Here is a 5,994-nt window from a genome sequence, read left to right as displayed (position 1 = left end):
GAGCAGGAGGGGGGGAGCGGGGAATGTACCGGGAGAATTGAATGAAGTGCTGTAATGCTCATACAAGCATATAGTGAGTGTCTCCACCACTATAAAGGGTAATGAAGGCCATTAAGGTGTGCTAAATTATCAGTGATGGGTACCAGAAATCACCAAAACATGGAGACAGGAGATTCTGAACACAGATTCAAAAAAAAAAAAAAAAAAACGCTAGTCTTGCCAGGTGGTGGTGCAAGCTTTTAGTCCCAGCATCCAAGAGTTCGGGGCCAACCTGGTCTATAGAATGAGTTCTAAGAGACCCAGAGCTACATAGAGAATCCCTGTCTCAAACCCCCACTCCCCAAAAATATAACCAGACACAGTCTCACTATGTAGCCCTGGCTGGCTTGAACTGACTCTATAGGCCTGGCCGGCCTCGAACTGGCTATGTAGGCCAGGCTGGCCTTGAAACACCCAGAGATCTGACTGCCCCCTGGTTATCGTAGATCAAGTCCTAGAAGGTCCCACCAAGACAAATAAAATGGTGCACAATGGCCCTGCGGGTTTTAATGGTGGAGGCCAAAACCGTAACACAGAAAGCACCGCTTGTTGCGCAAGCTTCCGCTCGAGCGCCTTTCAAGGTTAGATGGACAGCAGGGCACCGCCCCCAAAATCTTCCCGCCTTCTCCAGCGGAAGTGGAGTCACCCCTGGAAAGGAAGTCTGGACAGAGACCCTCCTACCCAGAAGGCTCGAGGAGCATGAGGCCCGGACGAGCCGCGTAAGGAGGACGACGCGCGTGAGCTAGGCAGCTCCTCAGCCCGGCGTGTCCACTTGCAGCACGGAGGCGTCCCCGCAGGCACACGGGCAGTGAGCCCCCGAGGTATGGGTGTTTTCAGACATTTGCAAAGGTTTTGGAGGTAGCTTTCGGCTCGTTTTGGGCTCGCCTTTGCTGTGAAGTCGAGGTTTCCTGGTGCAGCCCAGACGGACGGCCTTTGCCCGTGCGGAAGCGCTGAAGCGCCGAAGCGCCGAAGCGCCGAAGCGCCGAAGCGCCAAAGCGCCAAAGCGCCAAGAGTCCAGTGCAGGCATTGGAGGCGTCCGCCTCCCCGGTGGGAGGTGGGTTTCTTGGAGTCCATATCAAATTCAGGTTGTATGCACCTAGGCAGAGTTTTGTAGGACAGTTACTAGACCTGCCGTGATTTCGACCTCTCTCCGCCAACGCGTTTTGTTGTTGTTGTTTTCTCTCTTAAAGGCCCTGATTTGTTTTGTTACGATGGACCGAACTTTACAGGAGGCTTTTGAGTGGGCGGGTGATATCATTGAATCTGCCCGGCAGCAGCCCCCTCCGCCGAGACTCACTTCCACTGGGGAAAAATCTCTTCGTGAAAAACTGTACGACATTTATGTTGAGGAGTGTGAGAAAGAGTCAGAGGAAGGGGGCCTTCGAAGCAATGTCAACTTGCTAGAGAAGCTTCTGAGGAGAGAGGTGTTGCCATGTTTAGTGGTCAACCTGTACTCAGAAAATCGGGGCTATTCTCTCATGCTGAAGGACAAAAGTGGGTCATTTTCAGAGACCTTTAGGTTGCCTTATGAAATAGAGAAACTGCTTGAATACTTGGATGCTGAAGAGTTGCCATCTTTTCTGATTGATGTCCTGGAAAAGTCTCCTGTGAATGTTTTTCACCATGGGTGTGTCATAGCAGAAATCCGAGACTACAGACTGTGCTGTGACATCCACCCTCCTGGGGAGCTTGATGCAGAGCCTGCTGTGTCATCTGATGTGACCTCTCCTGCGTCTCCTCCTCCTTACCAAACTCGGTATATTCTCTTACGGCCCACGATGCAGAGTCTCGTAAGCGATGTAGAGTCCATTACAAGTGATAACCGTCAATGGACTGAGGAAGAAAAACTTGAGCTTGAGAGCCAACTGATTTTAGCTACAGCCGAGCCACTGTGTCTGGATCCCTCTGTTGCTGTCGCCTGCACAGCCAACAAACTGCTGTTTAATGAGCAGAAGATGAATACTGCCACCATGAAACAGTGCTTCAAGAGGCATACATCCTCCTCTCTGGATCAACAGGAGGTGTCATCTGGGTGTACATGTCCCCCTGACCTCACAACAATGACTCCTTTCAAAAAACAGGCAAAAATGGGGCCAGATGACCCATATGACCTGAGGATTACTGAAACAGATGCATGGATGCAGGGACTGACCATGCCTTCCGAGATGGATTTGCAGACATATATTAATGAGATGCCATCTCTTCTCTTTGGTGATGAAGAACCAAGTGTCCTGGAAGTTCCTGAGGTAAAATATGACTTTATGTTTGATTATAAGGATGACAATCAGCTATGGGAAATGAATCCAGATATTATGAAGTCCCTTAATGATCCACTTTTCTCTGCTAATATAGGGCCACTTCCAGAGGACAAAATTGATAGCCACATGTATTCCCCTCACATGTCCCTGGATGATTATTCAGATGATTTCATAGCTAGGGTAAACTCTGAACCTAGGGAGACAGTGGATATATGCCAAGGGTCTGTCCAGAGCAAAGCCAGGTGTTCGGGCAAGACGACACAGGGTTCTAGTAGCTCAGTCTGTCTTCCTCAGCCCTCCCTGGAGACAAAGCCCACAACCAGTTTGGTGTCAAAGCGCACAACCAGACGGGTGTCTAAGCGCGCAACCAGTCTGGTGTCAAAGCGCACAACCAGACGGGTGTCTAAGCCCACAACTAGTCTGGTGTCAAATCCCACAACTAGTCTGGTGTCTAAGCCCACAGTCAGTCTGATGCCAAATCCTACAACTAGTCTGGTGCCAAATCCCACAACTAGTCTGGTGTCAAATCCCACAACTAGTCTGGTGTCTAAGCCCACAGTCAGTCTGATGCCAAAGCCCACAGTCAGTCTGATGCCAAAGCCCACAGTCAGTGTAATGCCAAAGCCCACAGTCAGTGTGATGCCAAAGCCCACAGTCAGTGTGGTGCCAAAGCCCACAGTCAGTGTGGTACTAAAGCCCGCAACTAGTAAGGTGTCAAAGCCCGCAAACAGTCTGGTGTCAAAGCTGGCAACCAGTCTGGTGGCAAAGCTCACAACAGGTCAGGTATCAAAGCCTGCAACCGGTCAGGTGTCAAAACCTGCAACCGGTCAGGTGTCAAAGCCTCCAACCAATCTGGTGTCAAAGCTCGCAGCCAGTCTGGTGGCAAAGCCTGCAACCAGTCTGATGCCATCCTCAGTCTCAGGACAGCATCCCCAGGAAAGCAGAATTCCTCCACCACTTGTACTTACCCACATCTCAAAACAGGGTTCCTCAACTGTCAAGTGTGGTCAAGATGCACCACCTGCCCCTAAGACAACCATTGTGGTTCAGCAGACCACTGTGGGCACGAGCAAAGTTAGCACCCTTCCTCCAGCTCTCCCACCTAATGCTAGGTCATCAGAGAACAAGCCAAAGGTCCAGCAGTCTACCAGCATCACTAGCACAGGTGTAATCAATGTGGTACAGTCTGTAACAAAACCTAGTTTGGTGGGTAATTCAACCCAGGTCCTAGGGCGCCCTACTAGTGTCCCAGCTGCTGCAGGAGCCACTCAAAACAGCCTAGTACTAACCACACAGCAGCTACCTAGGCCAGCACAGCACCCCGGGAAGTCACCTATGCAACTCATTATAAATAATACAGCAAGTCCCTTAACTGTAAAGCTTCCCCCTGGCTCTATCATTTTGCACCCAGAGCCTCAGAAGCCATCCCAGGGACAGCCACAGCAGATATATGTATTGATTCCAAAACAGCAACAGACACCCAAGGCTCCTGTACCCCTACAGCCCATGCCACCAGCTTCCTCCCAAGGACCTAATAATAATCAGCATTTGTCCTTGCCAGCTCAGCCAACAAGTCGCCTTAGCACTGAGCAAACTGGTCTTAACACTGGTGGGGCCAGAGGGGTTCAACCGACCCAGACATCTGTGGTGTCTCAGGTAGGCTCCACCCAGCAGAGTCGCAGGAAGAATGCTCCTTCACAGAGTGTGGAGGTCTCTACTACCTTAGTACAGCAGGGGCAGACTCAGAGCCAGAATGTGCAGGTGAGAATCATACCACGCATAGTAACTGTAGGCAGGCCAGGCACTCAGTGCTCTGATTTTGGGCATACAGCTGGTGAACCCAGTGATAGAAGAACAGGAGGCCCACCAAACACCCCCCAAAACCCTGAGTCTTAATTCACTTTAAAATGCACCAGCAAGCATTGAGCTAAATCAGGTCTCAGTTTTTACTTCATCTCTGGTGTTTAGAATGTCCCAATATATTACAGTTTAAAATGCAATACAACAACAACAAAAACCCCACAACCCACAATACCTAAGTTTTACATAGAACCAGAGGAAGGATATTAAACACTGAGGCAGTTTTACTTTGTCATTCTTTTTGCTTTCAATATAGTCAGGTTTATTGTAGTGTATGATTCCAATCCAAATGTTTAGTCTCTTCCGGATTGACATTAGATAAATATTAAAGGTGCAGTACCGTGAGGCTGCCCAAGTGGCTCAGCAGTTAAGAGCACTTGTTCTGTCAAGACTGGAGTTTGGTTCCCAGCACCCATGTCAGGCAGCTCCAGAAAATCTGACTTCTGTCTGACCTCTTCTCAGACTGACATACAGGAGCCCCTCCCACACAAATATAATTTTAAAATAAAGTAGGAACTTCAGATATGGCCTAGTGGTTAAGAGCATTTGTTACTCTTGTAGAGGAACCAGGTTTAGCTCTCAGCACCCACACGGTGGCTCACAAACATCTTTTAACTCCATTTTCAGGGGATCTGACACCCTCTTCTGATTTCTGTGGGCACTAGGTACTCATATGGTACATGTACATGCAGGCAAACTCCCAAGCACATAAAATAAACTTAGTATATCTTTTTGTAATGGCAACAATATACTTTTAAGTTAATAATTTAGGGATTATTTGTAAATGGTGATTTAAAACTAACTTGCATTTTGCTACCTTAACAAATTTTTGAAGAAGGGGTATATCCTCAATGACATTTTTTTTTAAAGATTTATTTATGTCAGTACACTGTAGCTGTCTTCAGATACCCCACAAGAGGATATCAGATCTCATTACAGATGGTTGTGAGCCACCACGTGGTTGCTGGGATTTGAACTCACAACTTTCGGAAGAGCAGTCGGCACTCTTAACCACTGAGCTATCTCTCCAGCCCGACATTTTTTTTTTTTTTTAACTTTTGGAGACAGGGTTTTTCTAGGTAGCTCTGCTTGTCCTGAATTCACTGTAGACCAAGGTGGCCTGAAACTCACAGATGTCCACCTGCTTCTGTCTCCGGAGTGCTGATGATAGTAAAGGTGTGTACCACCCCCACCTGGCCTGATTAGGGTTGTCACACTGAAATTGAGTACAGCCTAGGCTTGCACTCCTGTGCAAGGGAGCCCGTGGCAGACTTGTCTGACGAGCATCCAGCCCTCAGAAGGTTTGCCCTGTAGCCTAGCCAGGGCTCTGGCCGACCCCCGCTCTCTCCAGACCCTGCCGCTGGCCTGGAAAAGGCCATCTGGGGTGGCTTGCTGTGGCTCTCCTTGGGAAGCCCTTGCCATGTTTTAGAACAGTCTAGGTTACTGGCATGGAGGAAATAAGGAAGCATTTAAACCGCAGTCCTCCAGACTGCTGCTTCAGTGCCCACTGCCGGCTGAGGCTGTTAAGTGGGCCGTCCTCCTCCTCTGCCCCCACCTGGTTCAGTCCTCCCCATCAGTTGTTTGACACTCCCTGCCTGCTCACCTCATCTCAGTTTCCTCGTTTCAGTGGCCTGGGCTGCTCTGCCCTTTAGAGGGTTGAGGTTGGATCAGTTCTGTAACAAACATTTCTCCACATCAAGGTGCAGCTCCTTAGCTAGCATTTGTGACATTGGCAGTGCTGTGCAGCCAGCCCTCTGTCTGTTCCCAAAACATGCTCAGCACTTCTTTTCAAAAGAAGTCCTGGACCCATTAAGCACTAAGCCGGAGGGCATCCCCC

At 49.2% G+C, this 5,994-nt stretch overlaps 1 pseudogene; it reads left to right on the top strand.

Moving 5' to 3' along the window:
* Positions 1 to 739: 739 nt before the first annotated feature.
* LOC116093605 lies at positions 740 to 5,097 on the top strand (annotated as a pseudogene).
* Positions 5,098 to 5,994: the final 897 nt, after the last annotated feature.

This window comes from Mastomys coucha, chromosome X (assembly GCF_008632895.1).
Source record: "Mastomys coucha isolate ucsf_1 chromosome X, UCSF_Mcou_1, whole genome shotgun sequence".
NCBI lineage: Eukaryota > Metazoa > Chordata > Mammalia > Rodentia > Muridae > Mastomys > Mastomys coucha.
This window is presented reverse-complemented; position numbering and strand designations above follow the sequence as displayed.